Genomic DNA, 25318 nt, shown 5'->3' on the forward strand with positions numbered 1-25318 from the left:
CAGTATCTACACGTGCACGGGTGTGACTACCTTTGCCACACTATCTACACGTGCACGGGTGTGACTATCTTTACCACACTATCTACACGTGCACGAGTGTGACTATCTTTACCACACTATCTACACGTGCACGGGTGTGACTATCTTTACCACACTATCTACACTTGCACGGGTGTGACTATCTTTACCACACTCTCTACACGTGCACGAGTGTGACTATCTTTACCACACTATCTACACGTGCATGAGTGTGACTAACTTTACCACACTATCTACACTTGCACGGGTGTGACTATCTTTACCACACTATCTACACGTGCACGGGTGTGACTATCTTTACCACACTGTCTACACGTGCACGGGTGTGACTATCTTTACCACACTATCTACACGTGCACGGGTGTGACTATCTTTGCCACACTATTTACACGTGCACGGGTGTGTCTATCTTTACCACACTGTCTACACGTGCACGAGTGTGACTATCTTTGCCACACTATCTACACGTGCACGGGTGTGACTATCTTTACACACTATCTACACGTGCACGAGAGTGTCTATCTTTACCACACTATCTACACGTGCACGAGTGTGACTATCTTTACCACACTATCTACACGTGCACGGGTGTGACTATCTTTACCGCACTATCTACACGTGCACGGGTGTGACTATCTTTACCACAGTATCTACACTTGCACGGGTGTGACTATCTTTGCCACACTATCTACACGTGCACGGGTGTGACTACCTTTACCACACTATCTACACGTGCACGAGTGTGACTATCTTTACCACACTATCTACACGTGCACGGGTGTGACTATCTTTGCCACACTATCTACACGTGCACGAGTGTGACTATCTTTACCACACTAACTACACGTGCACGGGTGTGACTATCTTTACCACACTATCTACACGTGTACGGGTGTGACTATCTTTGCCACACTATCTACACGTGCACGGGTGTGACTATCTTTGCCACACTGTCTACACGTGCACGGGTGTGACTATCTTTGCCACACTGCCTACACGTGCACGGGTGTGACTATCTTTACCACACTGTCTACACGTGCACGGGTGTGACTATCTTTACCACACTATCTACACGTGCACGGGTGTGACTATCTTTACCACACTATCTACACGTGCACGAGTGTGACTATCTTTGCCACACTATCTACACGTGCACGGGTGTGACTATCTTTACCACACTATCTACACGTGCACGGGTGTGACTATCTTTACCACACTGTCTACACGTGCACGGGTGTGACTATCTTTGCCACACTGTCTACACGTGCACGGGTGTGACTATCTTTACCACACTATCTACACGTGCACGAGTGTGACTATCTTTGCCACACTATCTACACGTGCACGGGTGTGACTATCTTTACCACACTATCTACACGTGCACGAGTGTGACTATCTTTGCCACACTATCTACACGTCCACGGGTGTGACTATCTTTACCACACTATCTACACGTGCACGGGTGTGACTATCTTTGCCACACTATCTACACGTGCACGAGTGTGACTATCTTTACCACACTATCTACACGTGCACGGGTGTGACTATCTTTGCCACACTATCTACACATGCATGGGTGTGACTATCTTTGCCACACTATCTACACGTGCACGAGTGTGACTATCTTTGCCACACTATCTACACGTGCACGAGTGTGACTATCTTTACCACACTATCTACACGTGCACGAGTGTGACTATCTGTACCACACTATCTACACGTGCACGGGTGTGACTATCTTTACCACACTATCTACACGTGCACGAGTGTGACTATCTTTGCCACACTATCTACACGTGCACGGGTGTGACTATCTTTACCACACTGTCTACACGTGCACGAGTGTGACTATCTTTACCACACTATCTACACGTGCACGGGTGTGACTATCTTTACCACACTGTCTACACGTGCACGAGTGTGACTATCTTTACCACACTATCTACACGTGTACGGGTATGACTATCTTTGCCACACTATCTACACGTTCACGAGTGTGACTATCTTTACCACACTGTCTACACATGCACGGGTGTGACTATCTTTACCACACTGTCTACACGTGCACGGGTGTGACTATCTTTGCCACACTATCTACACGTGCACGAGTGTGACTATCTTTACCACACTATCTACACGTGCACGGGTGTGACTATCTTTACCACACTATCTACACTTGCACGGGTGTGACTATCTGTGCCACACTATCTACACGTGCACGGGTGTGACTATCTTTACCACACTATCTACACGTGCACGAGTGTGACTATCTTTACACACTATCTACACTTGCACGAGTGTGACTATCTTTACCACACTATCTACACATGCACGGGTGTGACTATCTTTGCCACACTATCTACACACGCACGGGTGTGACTATCTTTGCCACACTATCTACACGTGCACGGGTGTGACTATCTTTGCCACACTATCTACACGTGCACGGGTGTGACTATCTTTACCACACTGTCTACACGTGCACGAGTGTGACTATCTTTGCCACACTATCTACACGTGCACGGGTGTGACTATCTTTACCACACTATCTACACGTGCACGGGTGTGACTATCTTTACCACACTGTCTACACTTGCACGGGTGTGACTATCTTTACCACACTATCTGCACTTGCACGAGTGTGACTATCTTTGCCACACTATCTACACGTGCACGAGTGTGACTATCTTTACCACACTGTCTAAACGTGCACGGGTGTGACTATCTTTACCACACTATCTACACGTGCACGAGTGTGACTATCTTTACCACACTATCTACACGTGCACGGGTGTGACTATCTTTGCCACACTGTCTACACGTGCACGAGTGTGACTATCTTTACCACACTATCTACACGTGCACGGGTGTGACTATCTTTACACACTATCTACACGTGCACGAGTGTGACTATCTTTGCCACACTATCTACACGTGCACGAGTGTGACTATCTTTACACACTATCTACACGTGCACGAGTGTGACTATCTTTACCACACTATCTACACACGCACGGGTGTGACTATCTTTACCACACTATCTACACGTGCACGGGTGTGACTATCTTTGCCACACTATCTACACGTGCACGGGTGTGACTATCTTTACACACTATCTACACGTGCACGAGTGTGACTATCTTTACCACACTATCTACACGTGCACGGGTGTGACTATCTTTGCCACACTATCTACACGTGCACGAGTGTGACTATCTTTGCCACACTGTCTACACGTCCACGGGTGTGACTATCTTTACCACACTATCTACACGTGCACGGGTGTGACTATCTTTGCCACACTATCTACACGTGCACGAGTGTGACTATCTTTACCACACTATCTACACGTGCACGGGTGTGACTATCTTTGCCACACTATCTACACGTGCACGGGTGTGACTATCTTTACCACACTATCTACACGTGCACGGGTGTGACTATCTTTACCACACTGTCTACACGTGCACGAGTGTGACTATCTTTACCACACTATCTACACGTGCACGGGTGTGACTATCTTTACCACACTATCTACACGTGCACGGGTGTGACTATAATTGCCACACTATCTACACGTGCACGGGTGTGACTATCTTTGCCACACTATCTACACGTGCACGGGTGTGACTATCTTTACACACTATCTACACGTGCACGAGTGTGACTATCTTTACCACACTGTCTACACGTGCACGGGTGTGACTATCTTTACCACACTATCTGCACGTGCACGGGTGTGACTATCTTTACCACACTATCTACACGTGCACGAGTGTGACTATCTTTACCACACTATCTACACATGCACGAGTGTGACTATCTTTACCACACTCTCTACATGTGCACGGGTGTGACTATCTTTACCACACTATCTACACGTGCACGGGTGTGACTATCTTTACCACACTATCTACACGTGCACGAGTGTGACTATCTTTACCACACTATCTACACGTGCACGGGTGTGACTACCTTTGCCACACTATCTACACGTGCACGAGTGTGACTATCTTTACCACACTATGTACACGTGCACGGGTGTGACTATCTTTACCACACTATCTACACGTGCACGGGTGTGACTATCTTTGCCACACTGTCTACACGTGCACTGGTGTGACTAACTTTACCACACTGTCTACACGTGCACGAGTGTGACTATCTTTACCACAGTATCTACACGTGCACGGGTGTGACTATCTTTACCACACTATCTACACGTTCACGAGTGTGACTATCTTTACCACAGTATCTACACGTGCACGGGTGTGACTACCTTTACCACACTGTCTACACGTGCACGGGTGTGACTATCTTTGCCACACTATCTACACGTGCACGAGTGTGACTATCTTTACCACACTATCTACACGTGCACGGGTGTGACTATCTTTACCACACTATCTACACGTGCACGGGTGTGACTATCTTTACCGCACTCTCTACACGTGCACGAGTGTGACTATCTTTACCACACTATCTACACGTGCATGAGTGTGACTATCTTTACCACACTATCTACACTTGCACGGGTGTGACTATCTTTACCACACTATCTACACGTGCACGGGTGTGACTATCTTTACCACACTGTCTACACGTGCACGGGTGTGACTATCTTTACCACACTATCTACACGTGCACGGGTGTGACTATCTTTGCCACACTATCTACACGTGCACGGGTGTGTCTATCTTTACCACACTGTCTACACGTGCACGAGTGTGACTATCTTTGCCACACTATCTACACGTGCACGGGTGTGACTATCTTTACACACTATCTACACGTGCACGAGAGTGTCTATCTTTACCACACTATCTACACGTGCACGAGTGTGACTATCTTTACCACACTATCTACACGTGCACGGGTGTGACTATCATTACCACACTATCTACACGTGCACGGGTGTGACTATCTTTACCACACTATCTACACGTGCACGAGAGTGTCTATCTTTACCACACTATCTACACGTGCACGGGTGTGACTATCTTTACCACACTATCTACACGTGCGCGAGAGTGTCTATCTTTACCACACTATCTACACGTGCACGAGAGTGTCTATCTTTACCACACTATCTACACGTGCACGGGTGTGACTATCTTTACCACACTATCTACACGTGCACGGGTGTGACTATCTTTACCACAGTATCTACACGTGCACGAGAGTGTCTATCTTTACCACACTATCTACACGTGCACGGGTGTGACTATCTTTACCACACTATCTACACGTGCACGAGAGTGTCTATCTTTACCACACTATCTACACGTGCACGGGTGTGACTATCTTTACCACACTATCTACACGTGCACGAGAGTGTCTATCTTTACCACACTATCTACACGTGCACGGGTGTGACTATCTTTACCACACTATCTACACGTGCACGGGTGTGACTATCTTTACCACAGTATCTACACGTGCACGGGTGTGACTATCTTTACCACACTGTCTACACGTGCACGGGTGTGACTATCTTTACCACACTATCTACACTTGCACGAGTGTGACTATCTTTACCACACTATCTACACGTGCACGGGTGTGTCTATCTTTACCACACTATCTACACGTGCACGGGTGTGACTATCTTTACCACACTATCTACACGTGCACGAGAGTGTCTATCTTTACCACACTATCTACACGTGCACGGGTGTGACTATCTTTACCACACTATCTACACGTGCACGAGAGTGACTATCTTTACCACACTATCTACACGTGCACGAGAGTGTCTATCTTTACCACACTATCTACACGTGCACGGGTGTGACTATCTTTGCCACACTATCTACACGTGCACGAGAGTGTCTATCTTTACCACACTATCTACACGTGCACGGGTGTGACTATCTTTACCACACTATCTACACGTGCACGAGAGTGACTATCTTTACCACACTATCTACACGTGCACGGGTGTGACTACCTTTGCCACACTATCTACACGTGCACGAGTGTGACTATCTTTACCACACTATCTACACGTGCACGGGTGTGACTATCTTTACCACACTATCTACACGTGCACGGGTGTGACTATCTTTGCCACACTGTCTACACGTGCACGGGTGTGACTAACTTTACCACACTATCTACACGTGCACGAGTGTGACTATCTTTACCACAGTATCTACACGTGCACGGGTGTGACTATCTTTACCACACTCTCTACACGTGCACGAGTGTGACTATCTTTACCACAGTATCTACACGTGCACGGGTGTGACTACCTTTGCCACACTATCTACACGTGCACGGGTGTGACTATCTTTACCACACTATCTACACGTGCACGAGTGTGACTATCTTTACCACACTATCTACACGTGCACGGGTGTGACTATCTTTACCACACTATCTACACTTGCACGGGTGTGACTATCTTTACCACACTCTCTACACGTGCACGAGTGTGACTATCTTTACCACACTATCTACACGTGCATGAGTGTGACTAACTTTACCACACTATCTACACTTGCACGGGTGTGACTATCTTTACCACACTATCTACACGTGCACGGGTGTGACTATCTTTACCACACTGTCTACACGTGCACGGGTGTGACTATCGTTACCACACTATCTACACGTGCACGGGTGTGACTATCTTTGCCACACTATCTACACGTGCACGGGTGTGTCTATCTTTACCACACTGTCTACACGTGCACGAGTGTGACTATCTTTGCCACACTATCTACACGTGCACGGGTGTGACTATCTTTACACACTATCTACACGTGCACGAGAGTGTCTATCTTTACCACACTATCTACACGTGCACGAGTGTGACTATCTTTACCACACTATCTACACGTGCACGGGTGTGACTATCTTTACCGCACTATCTACACGTGCACGGGTGTGACTATCTTTACCACAGTATCTACACTTGCACGGGTGTGACTATCTTTGCCACACTATCTACACGTGCACGGGTGTGACTACCTTTACCACACTATCTACACGTGCACGAGTGTGACTATCTTTACCACACTATCTACACGTGCACGGGTGTGACTATCTTTGCCACACTATCTACACGTGCACGAGTGTGACTATCTTTACCACACTAACTACACGTGCACGGGTGTGACTATCTTTACCACACTATCTACACGTGTACGGGTGTGACTATCTTTGCCACACTATCTACACGTGCACGGGTGTGACTATCTTTGCCACACTGTCTACACGTGCACGGGTGTGACTATCTTTGCCACACTGCCTACACGTGCACGGGTGTGACTATCTTTACCACACTGTCTACACGTGCACGGGTGTGACTATCTTTACCACACTATCTACACGTGCACGGGTGTGACTATCTTTACCACACTATCTACACGTGCACGAGTGTGACTATCTTTGCCACACTATCTACACGTGCACGGGTGTGACTATCTTTACCACACTATCTACACGTGCACGGGTGTGACTATCTTTACCACACTGTCTACACGTGCACGGGTGTGACTATCTTTGCCACACTGTCTACACGTGCACGGGTGTGACTATCTTTACCACACTATCTACACGTGCACGAGTGTGACTATCTTTGCCACACTATCTACACGTGCACGGGTGTGACTATCTTTACCACACTATCTACACGTGCACGAGTGTGACTATCTTTGCCACACTATCTACACGTCCACGGGTGTGACTATCTTTACCACACTATCTACACGTGCACGGGTGTGACTATCTTTGCCACACTATCTACACGTGCACGAGTGTGACTATCTTTACCACACTATCTACACGTGCACGGGTGTGACTATCTTTGCCACACTATCTACACATGCATGGGTGTGACTATCTTTGCCACACTATCTACACGTGCACGAGTGTGACTATCTTTGCCACACTATCTACACGTGCACGAGTGTGACTATCTTTACCACACTATCTACACGTGCACGAGTGTGACTATCTGTACCACACTATCTACACGTGCACGGGTGTGACTATCTTTACCACACTATCTACACGTGCACGAGTGTGACTATCTTTGCCACACTATCTACACGTGCACGGGTGTGACTATCTTTACCACACTGTCTACACGTGCACGAGTGTGACTATCTTTACCACACTATCTACACGTGCACGGGTGTGACTATCTTTACCACACTGTCTACACGTGCACGAGTGTGACTATCTTTACCACACTATCTACACGTGTACGGGTATGACTATCTTTGCCACACTATCTACACGTTCACGAGTGTGACTATCTTTACCACACTGTCTACACATGCACGGGTGTGACTATCTTTACCACACTGTCTACACGTGCACGGGTGTGACTATCTTTGCCACACTATCTACACGTGCACGAGTGTGACTATCTTTACCACACTATCTACACGTGCACGGGTGTGACTATCTTTACCACACTATCTACACTTGCACGGGTGTGACTATCTGTACCACACTATCTACACGTGCACGGGTGTGACTATCTTTACCACACTATCTACACGTGCACGAGTGTGACTATCTTTACACACTATCTACACTTGCACGAGTGTGACTATCTTTACCACACTATCTACACGTGCACGGGTGTGACTATCTTTGCCACACTATCTACACACGCACGGGTGTGACTATCTTTGCCACACTATCTACACGTGCACGGGTGTGACTATCTTTACCACACTATCTACACGTGCACGGGTGTGACTATCTTTACCACACTATCTACACGTGCACGAGTGTGACTATCTTTACCACACTATCTACACGTGCACGGGTGTGACTATCTTTACCACACTATCTACACGTGCACGGGTGTGACTATCTTTGCCACACTGTCTACACGTGCACGGGTGTGACTAACTTTACCACACTATCTACACGTGCACGAGTGTGACTATCTTTACCACAGTATCTACACGTGCACGGGTGTGACTATCTTTACCACACTATCTACACGTGCACGAGTGTGACTATCTTTACCACAGTATCTACACGTGCACGGGTGTGACTACCTTTGCCACACTATCTACACGTGCACGGGTGTGACTATCTTTACCACACTATCTACACGTGCACGAGTGTGACTATCTTTACCACACTATCTACACGTGCACGGGTGTGACTATCTTTACCACACTATCTACACTTGCACGGGTGTGACTATCTTTACCACACTCTCTACACGTGCACGAGTGTGACTATCTTTACCACACTATCTACACGTGCATGAGTGTGACTATCTTTACCACACTATCTACACTTGCACGGGTGTGACTATCTTTACCACACTATCTACACGTGCACGGGTGTGACTATCTTTACCACACTGTCTACACGTGCACGGGTGTGACTATCTTTACCACACTATCTACACGTGCACGGGTGTGACTATCTTTGCCACACTATCTACACGTGCACGGGTGTGTCTATCTTTACCACACTGTCTACACGTGCACGAGTGTGACTATCTTTGCCACACTATCTACACGTGCACGGGTGTGACTATCTTTACACACTATCTACACGTGCACGAGAGTGTCTATCTTTACCACACTATCTACACGTGCACGAGTGTGACTATCTTTACCACACTATCTACACGTGCACGGGTGTGACTATCTTTACCACAGTATCTACACTTGCACGGGTGTGACTATCTTTGCCACACTATCTACACGTGCACGGGTGTGACTACCTTTACCACACTATCTACACGTGCACGAGTGTGACTATCTTTACCACACTATCTACACGTGCACGGGTGTGACTATCTTTACCACACTATCTACACGTGCACGGGTGTGACTATCTTTGCCACACTATCTACACGTGCACGAGTGTGACTATCTTTACCACACTAACTACACGTGCACGGGTGTGACTATCTTTACCACACTATCTACACGTGTACGGGTGTGACTATCTTTGCCACACTATCTACACGTGCACGGGTGTGACTATCTTTGCCACACTGTCTACACGTGCACGGGTGTGACTATCTTTGCCACACTGCCTACACGTGCACGGGTGTGACTATCTTTACCACACTGTCTACACGTGCACGGGTGTGACTATCTTTACCACACTATCTACACGTGCACGGGTGTGACTATCTTTACCACACTATCTACACGTGCACGAGTGTGACTATCTTTGCCACACTATCTACACGTGCACGGGTGTGACTATCTTTACCACACTATCTACACGTGCACGGGTGTGACTATCTTTACCACACTGTCTACACGTGCACGGGTGTGACTATCTTTGCCACACTGTCTACACGTGCACGGGTGTGACTATCTTTACCACACTATCTACACGTGCACGAGTGTGACTATCTTTGCCACACTATCTACACGTGCACGGGTGTGACTATCTTTACCACACTATCTACACGTGCACGAGTGTGACTATCTTTGCCACACTATCTACACGTCCACGGGTGTGACTATCTTTACCACACTATCTACACGTGCACGGGTGTGACTATCTTTGCCACACTATCTACACGTGCACGAGTGTGACTATCTTTACCACACTATCTACACGTGCACGGGTGTGACTATCTTTGCCACACTATCTACACATGCATGGGTGTGACTATCTTTGCCACACTATCTACACGTGCACGAGTGTGACTATCTTTGCCACACTATCTACACGTGCACGAGTGTGACTATCTTTACCACACTATCTACACGTGCACGAGTGTGACTATCTGTACCACACTATCTACACGTGCACGGGTGTGACTATCTTTACCACACTATCTACACGTGCACGAGTGTGACTATCTTTGCCACACTATCTACACGTGCACGGGTGTGACTATCTTTACCACACTGTCTACACGTGCACGAGTGTGACTATCTTTACCACACTATCTACACGTGCACGGGTGTGACTATCTTTACCACACTGTCTACACGTGCACGAGTGTGACTATCTTTACCACACTATCTACACGTGTACGGGTATGACTATCTTTGCCACACTATCTACACGTTCACGAGTGTGACTATCTTTACCACACTGTCTACACGTGCACGGGTGTGACTATCTTTACCACACTGTCTACACGTGCACGGGTGTGACTATCTTTGCCACACTATCTACACGTGCACGAGTGTGACTATCTTTACCACACTATCTACACGTGCACGGGTGTGACTATCTTTACCACACTATCTACACTTGCACGGGTGTGACTATCTGTACCACACTATCTACACGTGCACGGGTGTGACTATCTTTACCACACTATCTACACGTGCACGAGTGTGACTATCTTTACACACTATCTACACTTGCACGAGTGTGACTATCTTTACCACACTATCTACACGTGCACGGGTGTGACTATCTTTGCCACACTATCTACACACGCACGGGTGTGACTATCTTTGCCACACTATCTACACGTGCACGGGTGTGACTATCTTTGCCACACTATCTACACGTGCACGGGTGTGACTATCTTTACCACACTGTCTACACGTGCACGAGTGTGACTATCTTTGCCACACTATCGACACGTGCACGGGTGTGACTATCTTTACCACACTATCTACACGTGCACGGGTGTGACTATCTTTATCACACTGTCGACACTTGCACGGGTGTGACTATCTTTACCACACTATCTGCACTTGCACGAGTGTGACTATCTTTGCCACACTATCTACACGTGCATGAGTGTGACTATCATTACCACACTGTCTACACGTGCACGAGTGTGACTATCTTTACCACACTGTCTAAACGTGCACGGGTGTGACTATCTTTGCCACACTATCTACACGTGCACGAGTGTGACTATCTTTACCACACTGTCTACACGTGCACGGGTGTGACTATCTTTGCCACACTGTCTACACGTGCATGAGTGTGACTATCTTTACCACACTATCTACACGTGCACGGGTGTGACTATCTTTGCCACACTATCTACACGTGCACGGGTGTGACTATCTTTACACACTATCTACACGTGCACGAGTGTGACTATCTTTGCCACACTATCTACACGTGCACGAGTGTGACTATCTTTACACACTATCTACACGTGCACGAGTGTGACTATCTTTACCACACTATCTACACACGCACTGGTGTGACTATCTTTTCCACACTATCTACACGTGCACGGGTGTGACTATCTTTACCACACTATCTACACGTGCACGAGTGTGACTATCTTTGCCACACTATCTACACGTGCACGGGTGTGACTATCTTTACCACACTATCTACACGTGCACGAGTGTGACTATCTGTACCACACTATCTACACGTGCACAGGTGTGACTATCTTTACCACACTATCTACACGTGCACGAGTGTGACTATCTTTCCCACACTATCTACACGTGCACGGGTGTGACTATCTTTACCACACTGTCTACACGTGCACGAGTGTGACTATCTTTACCACACTATCTACACGTGCACGGGTGTGACTATCTTTACCACACTGTCTACACGTGCACGAGTGTGACTATCTTTACCACACTATCTACACGTGTACGGGTATGACTATCTTTACCACACTATCTACACGTTCACGAGTGTGACTATCTTTACCACACTGTCTACACGTGCACGGGTGTGACTATCTTTACCACACTGTCTACACGTGCACGGGTGTGACTATCTTTGCCACACTATCTACACGTGCACGAGTGTGACTATCTTTACCACACTATCTACACGTGCACGGGTGTGACTATCTTTACCACACTATCTACACTTGCACGGGTGTGACTATCTGTACCACACTATCTACACGTGCACGGGTGTGACTATCTTTACCACACTATCTACACGTGCACGAGTGTGACTATCTTTACACACTATCTACACTTGCACGAGTGTGACTATCTTTACCACACTATCTACACGTGCACGGGTGTGACTATCTTTGCCACACTATCTACACACGCACGGGTGTGACTATCTTTGCCACACTATCTACACGTGCACGGGTGTGACTATCTTTGCCACACTATCTACACGTGCACGGGTGTGACTATCTTTACCACACTGTCTACACGTGCACGAGTGTGACTATCTTTGCCACACTATCGACACGTGCACGGGTGTGACTATCTTTACCACACTATCTACACGTGCACGGGTGTGACTATCTTTATCACACTGTCGACACTTGCACGGGTGTGACTATCTTTACCACACTATCTGCACTTGCACGAGTGTGACTATCTTTGCCACACTATCTACACGTGCACGAGTGTGACTATCATTACCACACTGTCTACACGTGCACGAGTGTGACTATCTTTACCACACTGTCTAAACGTGCACGGGTGTGACTATCTTTGCCACACTATCTACACGTGCACGAGTGTGACTATCTTTACCACACTGTCTACACGTGCACGGGTGTGACTATCTTTGCCACACTGTCTACACGTGCACGAGTGTGACTATCTTTACCACACTATCTACACGTGCACGGGTGTGACTATCTTTGCCACACTATCTACACGTGCACGGGTGTGACTATCTTTACACACTATCTACACGTGCACGAGTGTGACTATCTTTGCCACACTATCTACACGTGCACGAGTGTGACTATCTTTACACACTATCTACACGTGCACGAGTGTGACTATCTTTACCACACTATCTACACACGCACGGGTGTGACTATCTTTTCCACACTATCTACACGTGCACGGGTGTGACTATCTTTGCCACACTATCTACACGTGCACGGGTGTGACTATCTTTACACACTATCTACACGTGCACGAGTGTGACTATCTTTACCACACTATCTACACGTGCACGAGTGTGACTATCTTTGCCACACTATCTACACGTGCACGGGTGTGACTATCTTTACACACTATCTACACGTGCACGAGAGTGTCTATCTTTACCACACTATCTACACGTGCACGAGTGTGACTATCTTTACCACACTATCTACACGTGCACGGGTGTGACTATCTTTACCACACTATCAACACGTGCACGGGTGTGACTATCTTTACCACAGTATCTACACTTGCACGGGTGTGACTATCTTTGCCACACTATCTACACGTGCACGGGTGTGACTATCTTTACCACACTATCTACACGTGCACGAGTGTGACTATCTTTACCACACTATCTACACGTGCACGGGTGTGACTATCTTTACCACACTATCTACACGTGCACGGGTGTGACTATCTTTGCCACACTATCTACACGTGCACGAGTGTGACTATCTTTACCACACTAACTACACGTGCACGGGTGTGACTATCTTTACCACACTATCTACACGTGTACGGGTGTGACTATCTTTGCCACACTATCTACACGTGCACGGGTGTGACTATCTTTACCACACTATCTACACGTGCACGAGTGTGACTATCTTTACCACACTATCTACACGTGCACGGGTGTGACTATCTTTACCACACTATCTACACGTGCACGTGTGTGACTATCTTTGCCACACTATCAACACGTGCACGAGTGTGACTATCTTTACCACACTAACTACACGTGCACGGGTGTGACTATCTTTACCACACTATCTACACGTGTACGGGTGTGACTATCTTTGCCACACTATCTACACGTGCACGGGTGTGACTATCTTTGCCACACTGTCTACACGTGCACGGGTGTGACTATCTTTGCCACACTGCCTACACGTGCACGGGTGTGACTATCTTTACCACACTGTCTACACGTGCACGGGTGTGACTCTCTTTACCACACTATCTACACGTGCACGAGTGTGACAATCTTTGCCACACTATCTACACGTGCACGGGTGTGACTATCTTTACCACACTATCTACACGTGCACGGGTGTGACTATCTTTACCACACTGTCTACACGTGCACGGGTGTGACTTTCTTTGCCACACTGTCTACACGTGCACGGGTGTGACTATCTTTACCACACTATCTACACGTGCACGAGTGTGACTATCTTTGCCACACTATCTACACTTGCACGGGTGTGACTATCTTTACCACACTATCTACACGTGCACGAGTGTGACTATCTTTGCCACACTATCTACACGTGCACGGGTGTGACTATCTTTACCACACTATCTACACGTGCACGGGTGTGACTATCTTTGCCACACTACCTACACGTGCACGAGTGTGACTATCTTTACCACACTATCTACACGTGCACGGGTGTGACTATCTTTGCCACACTATCTACACATGCATGGGTGTGACTATCTTTGCCACACTATCTACACGCGCACGAGTGTGACTATCTTTGCCACACCATCTACACGTGCACGAGTGTGACTATCTTTACCACACTATCTACACGTGCACGAGTGTGACTATCTGTACCACACTATCTACTCGTGCACGGGTGTGACTATCTTTACCACACTATCTACACGTGTACGGGTATGACTATCTTTGCCACACTATCTACACGTGCACGAGTGTGACTATCTTTACCACACTATCTACACGTGCACGCGTGTGACTATCTTTACCACACTGTCTACACGTGCACGGGTGTGACTATCTTTACCACACTGTCTACACGTGCACGGGTGTGACTATCTTTGCCACACTATCTACACGTGCACGGGTGTGACTATCTTTACCACACTATCTACACTTGCACGGGTGTGACTATCTGTACCACACTATCTACACGTGCACGGGTGTGACTATCTTTACCACACTATCTACACGTGCACGAGTGTGACTATCTTTACACACTATCTACACTTGCACGAGTGTGACTATCTTTACCACACTATCTACACGTGCACGGGTGTGACTATCTTTGCCACACTATCTACACACGCACGGGTGTGACTATCTTTGCCACACTATCTACACGTGCACGGGTGTGACTATCTTTGCCACACTATCTACACGTGCACGGGTGTGACTATCTTTACCACACTGTCTACACGTGCACGAGTGTGACTATCTTTGCCACACTATCGACACGTGCACGGGTGTGACTATCTTTACCACACTATCTACACGTGCACGGGTGTGACTATCTTTATCACACTGTCGACACTTGCACGGGTGTGACTATCTTTACCACACTATCTGCACTTGCACGAGTGTGACTATCTTTGCCACACTATCTACACGTGCACGAGTGTGACTATCATTACCACACTGTCTACACGTGCACGAGTGTGACTATCTTTACCACACTGTCTAAACGTGCACGGGTGTGACTATCTTTGCCACACTATCTACACGTGCACGAGTGTGACTATCTTTACCACACTGTCTACACGTGCACGGGTGTGACTATCTTTGCCACACTGTCTACACGTGCACGAGTGTGACTATCTTTACCACACTATCTACACGTGCACGGGTGTGACTATCTTTGCCACACTATCTACACGTGCACGGGTGTGACTATCTTTACACACTATCTACACGTGCACGAGTGTGACTATCTTTGCCACACTATCTACACGTGCACGAGTGTGACTATCTTTACACACTATCTACACGTGCACGAGTGTGACTATCTTTACCACACTATCTACACACGCACGGGTGTGACTATCTTTTCCACACTATCTACACGTGCACGGGTGTGACTATCTTTACCACACTATCTACACGTGCACGAGTGTGACTATCTTTGCCACACTATCTACACGTGCACGGGTGTGACTATCTTTACCACACTATCTACACGTGCACGAGTGTGACTATCTGTACCACACTATCTACACGTGCACGGGTGTGACTATCTTTACCACACTATCTACACGTGCACGAGTGTGACTATCTTTGCCACACTATCTACACGTGCACGGGTGTGACTATCTTTACCACACTGTCTACACGTGCACGAGTGTGACTATCTTTACCACACTATCCACACGTGCACGGGTGTGACTATCTTTACCACACTGTCTACACGTGCACGAGTGTGACTATCTTTACCACACTATCTACACGTGTACGGGTATGACTATCTTTGCCACACTATCTACACGTTCACGAGTGTGACTATCTTTACCACACTGTCTACACGTGCACGGGTGTGACTATCTTTACCACACTGTCTACACGTGCACGGGTGTGACTATCTTTGCCACACTATCTACACGTGCACGAGTGTGACTATCTTTACCACACTATCTACACGTGCACGGGTGTGACTATCTTTACCACACTATCTACACTTGCACGGGTGTGACTATCTGTACCACACTATCTACACGTGCACGGGTGTGACTATCTTTACCACACTATCTACACGTGCACGAGTGTGACTATCTTTACACACTATCTACACTTGCACGAGTGTGACTATCTTTACCACACTATCTACACGTGAACGGGTGTGACTATCTTTGCCACACTATCTACACACGCACGGGTGTGACTATCTTTGCCACACTATCTACACGTGCACGGGTGTGACTATCTTTGCCACACTATCTACACGTGCACGGGTGTGACTATCTTTACCACACTGTTTACACGTGCACGAGTGTGACTATCTTTGCCACACTATCGACACGTGCATGGGTGTGACTATCTTTACCACACTATCTACACGTGCACGGGTGTGACTATCTTTATCACACTGTCGACACTTGCACGGGTGTGACTATCTTTACCACACTATCTGCACTTGCACGAGTGTGACTATCTTTGCCACACTATCTACACGTGCACGAGTGTGACTATCATTACCACACTGTCTACACGTGCACGAGTGTGACTATCTTTACCACACTGTCTAAACGTGCACGGGTGTGACTATCTTTGCCACACTATCTACACGTGCACGAGTGTGACTATCTTTACCACACTGTCTACACGTGCACGGGTGTGACTATCTTTGCCACACTGTCTACACGTGCACGAGTGTGACTATCTTTACCACACTATCTACACGTGCACGGGTGTGACTATCTTTGCCACACTATCTACACGTGCACGGGTGTGACTATCTTTACACACTATCTACACGTGCACGAGTGTGACTATCTTTGCCACACTATCTACACGTGCACGAGTGTGACTATCTTTACACACTATCTACACGTGCACGAGTGTGACTATCTTTACCACACTATCTACACACGCACGGGTGTGACTATCTTTTCCACACTATCTACACGTGCACGGGTGTGACTATCTTTGCCACACTATCTACACGTGCACGGGTGTGACTATCTTTACACACTATCTACACGTGCACGAGTGTGACTATCTTTACCACACTATCTACACGTGCACGAGTGTGACTATCTTTGCCACACTATCTACACGTGCACGGGTGTGACTATCTTTACACACTATCTACACGTGCACGAGAGTGTCTATCTTTACCACACTATCTACACGTGCACGAGTGTGACTATCTTTACACACTATCTACACGTGCACGGGTGTGACTATCTTTACCACACTATCTACACGTGCACGGGTGTGACTATCTTTACCACAGTATCTACACTTGCACGGGTGTGACTATCTTTGCCACACTATCTACACGTGCACGGGTGTGACTATCTTTACCACACTATCTACACGTGCACGAGTGTGACTATCTTTACCACACTATCTACACGTGCACGGGTGTGACTATCTTTACCACACTATCTACACGTGCACGGGTGTGACTATCTTTGCCACACTATCTACACGTGCACGAGTGTGACTATCTTTACCACACTAACTACACGTGCACGGGTGTGACTATCTTTACCACACTATCTACACGTGTACGGGTGTGACTATCTTTGCCACACTATCTACACGTGCACGGGTGTGACTATCTTTACCACACTATCTACACGTGCACGAGTGTGACTATCTTTACCAAACTATCTACACGTGCACGGGTGTGACTATCTTTACCACACTATCTACACGTGCACGTGTGTGACTATCTTTGCCACACTATCTACACGTGCACGAGTGTGACTATCTTTACCACACTAACTACACGTGCACGGGTGTGACTATCTTTACCACACTATCTACACGTGTACGGGTGTGACTATCTTTGCCACACTATCTAAACGTGCACGGGTGTGACTATCTTTGCCACACTGTCTACACGTGCACGGGTGTGACTATCTTTGCCACACTGCCTACACGTGCACGGGTGTGACTATCTTTACCACACTGTCTACACGTGCACGGGTGTGACTCTCTTTACCACACTATCTACACGTGCACGAGTGTGACTATCTTTGCCACACTATCTACACGTGCACGGGTGTGACTATCTTTACCACACTATCTACACGTGCACGGGTGTGACTATCTTTACCACACTGTCTACACGTGCACGGGTGTGACTATCTTTGCCACACTGTCTACACGTGCATGGGTGTGACTATCTTTACCACACTATCTACACGTGCACGAGTGTGACTATCTTTGCCACACTATCTACACTTGCACGGGTGTGACTATCTTTACCACACTATCTACACGTGCACGAGTGTGACTATCTTTGCCACACTATCTACACGTGCACGGGTGTGACTATCTTTACCACACTATCTACACGTGCACGGGTGTGACTATCTTTGCCACACTACCTACACGTGCACGAGTGTGACTATCTTTACCACACTATCTACACGTGCACGGGTGTGACTATCTTTGCCACACTATCTACACATGCATGGGTGTGACTATCTTTGCCACACTATCTACACGTGCACGAGTGTGACTATTTTTGCCACACCATCTACACGTGCACGAGTGTGACTATCTTTACCACACTATCTACACGTGCACGAGTGTGACTATCTGTACCACACTATCTACTCGTGCACGGGTGTGACTATCTTTACCACACTATCTACACGTGCACGAGTGTGACTATCTTTGCCACACTATCTAAACGTGCACGGGTGTGACTATCTTTACCACACTGTCTACACGTGCACGAGTGTGACTATCTTTACCACACTATCTACACGTGCACGGGTGTGACTATCTTTACCACACTGTCTACACGTGCACGAGTGTGACTATCTTTACCACACTATCTACACGTGTACGGGTGTGACTATCTTTGCCACACTATCTACACGTGCACGAGTGTGACTATCTTTACCACACTATCTACACGTGCACGGGTGTGACTATCTTTACCACACTGTCTACACGTGCACGGGTGTGATTATCTTTACCACACTATCTACACGTGCACGAGTGTGACTATCTTTACACACTATCTACACTTGCACGAGTGTGACTATCTTTACCACACTATCTACACGTGCACGGGTGTGACTATCTTTGCCACACTATCTACACACGCACGGGTGTGACTATCTTTGCCACACTATCTACACGTGCACGGGTGTGACTATCTTTGCCACACTATCTACACGTGCACGGGTGTGACTATCTTTACCACACTGTCTACACGTGCACGAGTGTGACTATCTTTGCCACACTATCGACACGTGCACGGGTGTGACTATCTTTACCACACTATCTACACGTGCACGGGTGTGACTATCTTTATCACACTGTCGACACTTGCACGGGTGTGACTATCTTTACCACACTATCTGCACTTGCACGAGTGTGACTATCTTTGCCACACTATCTACACGTGCACGAGTGTGACTATCATTACCACACTGTCTACACGTGCACGAGTGTGACTATCTTTACCACACTGTCTAAACGTGCACGGGTGTGACTATCTTTGCCACACTATCTACACGTGCACGAGTGTGACTATCTTTACCACACTGTCTACACGTGCACGGGTGTGACTATCTTTGCCACACTGTCTACACGTGCACGAGTGTGACTATCTTTACCACACTATCTACACGTGCACGGGTGTGACTATCTTAGCCACACTATCTACACGTGCACGGGTGTGACTATCTTTACACACTATCTACACGTGCACGAGTGTGACTATCTTTGCCACACTATCTACACGTGCACGAGTGTGACTATCTTTACACACTATCTACACGTGCACGAGTGTGACTATCTTTACCACACTATCTACACACGCACGGGTGTGACTATCTTTTCCACACTATCTACACGTGCACGGGTGTGACTATCTTTACCACACTATCTACACGTGCACGAGTGTGACTATCTTTGCCACACTATCTACACGTGCACGGGTGTGACTATCTTTACCACACTATCTACACGTGCACGAGTGTGACTATCTGTACCACACTATCTACACGTGCACGGGTGTGACTATCTTTACCACACTATCTACACGTGCACGAGTGTGACTATCTTTGCCACACTATCTACACGTGCACGGGTGTGACTATCTTTACCACACTGTCTACACGTGCACGAGTGTGACTATCTTTACCACACTATCTACACGTGCACGGGTGTGACTATCTTTACCACACTGTCTACACGTGCACGAGTGTGACTATCTTTACCACACTATCTACACGTGTACGGGTATGACTATCTTTGCCACACTATCTACACGTTCACGAGTGTGACTATCTTTACCACACTGTCTACACGTGCACGGGTGTGACTATCTTTACCACACTGTCTACACGTGCACGGGTGTGACTATCTTTGCCACACTATCTACACGAGCACGAGTGTGACTATCTTTACCACACTATCTACACGTGCACGGGTGTGACTATCTTTACCACACTATCTACACTTGCACGGGTGTGACTATCTGTACCACACTATCTACACGTGCACGGGTGTGACTATCTTTACCACACTATCTACACGTGCACGAGTGTGACTATCTTTACACACTATCTACACTTGCACGAGTGTGACTATCTTTACCACACTATCTACACGTGCACGGGTGTGACTATCTTTGCCACACTATCTACACACGCACGGGTGTGACTATCTTTGCCACACTATCTACACGTGCACGGGTGTGACTATCTTTGCCACACTATCTACACGTGCACGGGTGTGACTATCTTTACCACACTGTCTACACGTGCACGAGTGTGACTATCTTTGCCACACTATCGACACGTGCACGGGTGTGACTATCTTTACCACACTATCTACACGTGCACGGGTGTGACTATCTTTATCACACTGTCGACACTTGCACGGGTGTGACTATCTTTACCACACTATCTGCACTTGCACGAGTGTGACTATCTTTGCCACACTATCTACACGTGCACGAGTGTGACTATCATTACCACACTGTCTACACGTGCACGAGTGTGACTATCTTTACCACACTGTCTAAACGTGCACGGGTGTGACTATCTTTGCCACACTATCTACACGTGCACGAGTGTGACTATCTTTACCACACTGTCTACACGTGCACGGGTGTGACTATCTTTGCCACACTGTCTACACGTGCACGAGTGTGACTATCTTTACCACACTATCTACACGTGCACGGGTGTGACTATCTTTGCCACACTATCTACACGTGCACGGGTGTGACTATCTTTACACACTATCTACACGTGCACGAGTGTGACTATCTTTGCCACACTATCTACACGTGCACGAGTGTGACTATCTTTACACACTATCTACACGTGCACGAGTGTGACTATCTTTACCACACTATCTACACACGCACGGGTGTGACTATCTTTTCCACACTATCTGCACGTGCACGGGTGTGACTATCTTTGCCACACTATCTACACGTGCACGGGTGTGACTATCTTTACACACTATCTACACGTGCACGAGTGTGACTATCTTTACCACACTATCTACACGTGCACGAGTGTGACTATCTTTGCCACACTATCTACACGTGCACGGGTGTGACTATCTTTACACACTATCTACACGTGCACGAGAGTGTCTATCTTTACCACACTATCTACACGTGCACGAGTGTGACTATCTTTACCACACTATCTACACGTGCACGGGTGTGACTATCTTTACCACACTATCTACACGTGCACGGGTGTGACTATCTTTACCACAGTATCTACACTTGCACGGGTGTGACTATCTTTGCCACACTATCTACACGTGCACGGGTGTGACTATCTTTACCACACTATCTACACGTGCACGAGTGTGACTATCTTTACCACACTATCTACACGTGCACGGGTGTGACTATCTTTACCACACTATCTACACGTGCACGGGTGTGACTATCTTTGCCACACTGTCTACACGTGCACGGGTGTGACTATCTTTGCCACACTGCCTACACGTGCACGGGTGTGACTATCTTTACCACACTGTCTACACGTGCACGGGTGTGACTCTCTTTACCACACTATCTACACGTGCACGAGTGTGACTATCTTTGCCACACTATCTACACGTGCACGGGTGTGACTATCTTTACCACACTATCTACACGTGCACGGGTGTGACTATCTTTACCACACTGTCTACACGTGCACGAGTGTGACTATCTTTGCCACACTGTCTACACGTGCACGGGTGTGACTATCTTTACCACACTATCTACACGTGCACGAGTGTGACTATCTTTGCCACACTATCTACACTTGCACGGGTGTGACTATCTTTACCACACTATCTACACGTGCACGAGTGTGACTATCTTTGCCACACTATCTACACGTGCACGGGTGTGACTATCTTTACCACACTATCTACACGTGCACGGGTGTGACTATCTTTGCCACACTACCTACACGTGCACGAGTGTGACTATCTTTACCACACTATCTACACGTGCACGGGTGTGACTATCTTTGCCACACTATCTACACATGCATGGGTGTGACTATCTTTGCCACACTATCTACACGTGCACGAGTGTGACTATTTTTGCCACACCATCTACACGTGCACGAGTGTGACTATCTTTACCACACTATCTACACGTGCACGAGTGTGACTATCTGTACCACACTATCTACTCGTGCACGGGTGTGACTATCTTTACCACACTATCTACACGTGCACGAGTGTGACTATCTTTGCCACACTATCTAAACGTGCACGGGTGTGACTATCTTTACCACACTGTCTACACGTGCACGAGTGTGACTATCTTTACCACACTATCTACACGAGCACGGGTGTGACTATCTTTACCACACTGTCTACACGTGCACGAGTGTGACTATCTTTACCACACTATCTACACGTGTACGGGTGTGACTATCTTTGCCACACTATCTACACGTGCACGAGTGTGACTATCTTTACCACACTATCTACACGTGCACGGGTGTGACTATCTTTACCACACTGTCTACACGTGCACGGGTGTGACTATCTTTACCACACTGTCTACACGTGCACGGGTGTGACTATCTTTGCCACACTATCTACACGTGCACGAGTGTGACTATCTTTACCACACTATCTACACGTGCACGGGTGTGACTATCTTTACCACACTATCTACACTTGCACGGGTGTGACTATCTGTACCACACTATCTACACGTGCACGGGTGTGACTATCTTTACCACACTATCTACACGTGCACGAGTGTGACTATCTTTACACACTATCTACACTTGCACGAGTGTGACTATCTTTACCACACTATCTACACGTGCACGGGTTTGACTATCTTTGCCACACTATCTACACACGCACGGGTGTGACTATCTTTGCCACACTATCTACACGTGCACGGGTGTGACTATCTTTACCACACTGTCTACACGTGCACGAGTGTGACTATCTTTGCCACACTATCTACACGTGCACGGGTGTGACTATCTTTACCACACTATCTACACGTGCACGGGTGTGACTATCTTTACCACACTGTCGACACTTGCACGGGTGTGACTATCTTTACCAAACTATCTGCACTTGCACGAGTGTGACTATCTTTGCCACACTATCTACACGTGCACGAGTGTGACTATCTGTACCACACTATCTACACGTGCACGGGTGTGACTATCTTTACCACACTATCTACACGTGCACGAGTGTGACTATCTTTGCCACACTATCTACACGTGCACGGGTGTGACTATCTTTACCACACTGTCTACACATGCACGAGTGTGACTATCTTTACCACACTATCTACACGTGCACGGGTGTGACTATCTTTACCACACTGTCTACACGTGCACGAGTGTGACTATCTTTACCACACTATCTACACGTGTACGGGTATGACTATCTTTGCCACACTATCTACACGTGCACGAGTGTGACTATCTTTACCACACTGTCTACACGTGCACGGGTGTGACTATCTTTACCACACTGTCAACACGTGCACGGGTGTGACTATCTTTGCCACACTATCTACACGTGCACGAGTGTGACTATCTTTACCACACTATCT

Source organism: Stegostoma tigrinum, chromosome 17 (genome assembly GCF_030684315.1).
Source record: "Stegostoma tigrinum isolate sSteTig4 chromosome 17, sSteTig4.hap1, whole genome shotgun sequence".
NCBI classification, from domain to species: Eukaryota; Metazoa; Chordata; class Chondrichthyes; order Orectolobiformes; family Stegostomatidae; genus Stegostoma; species Stegostoma tigrinum.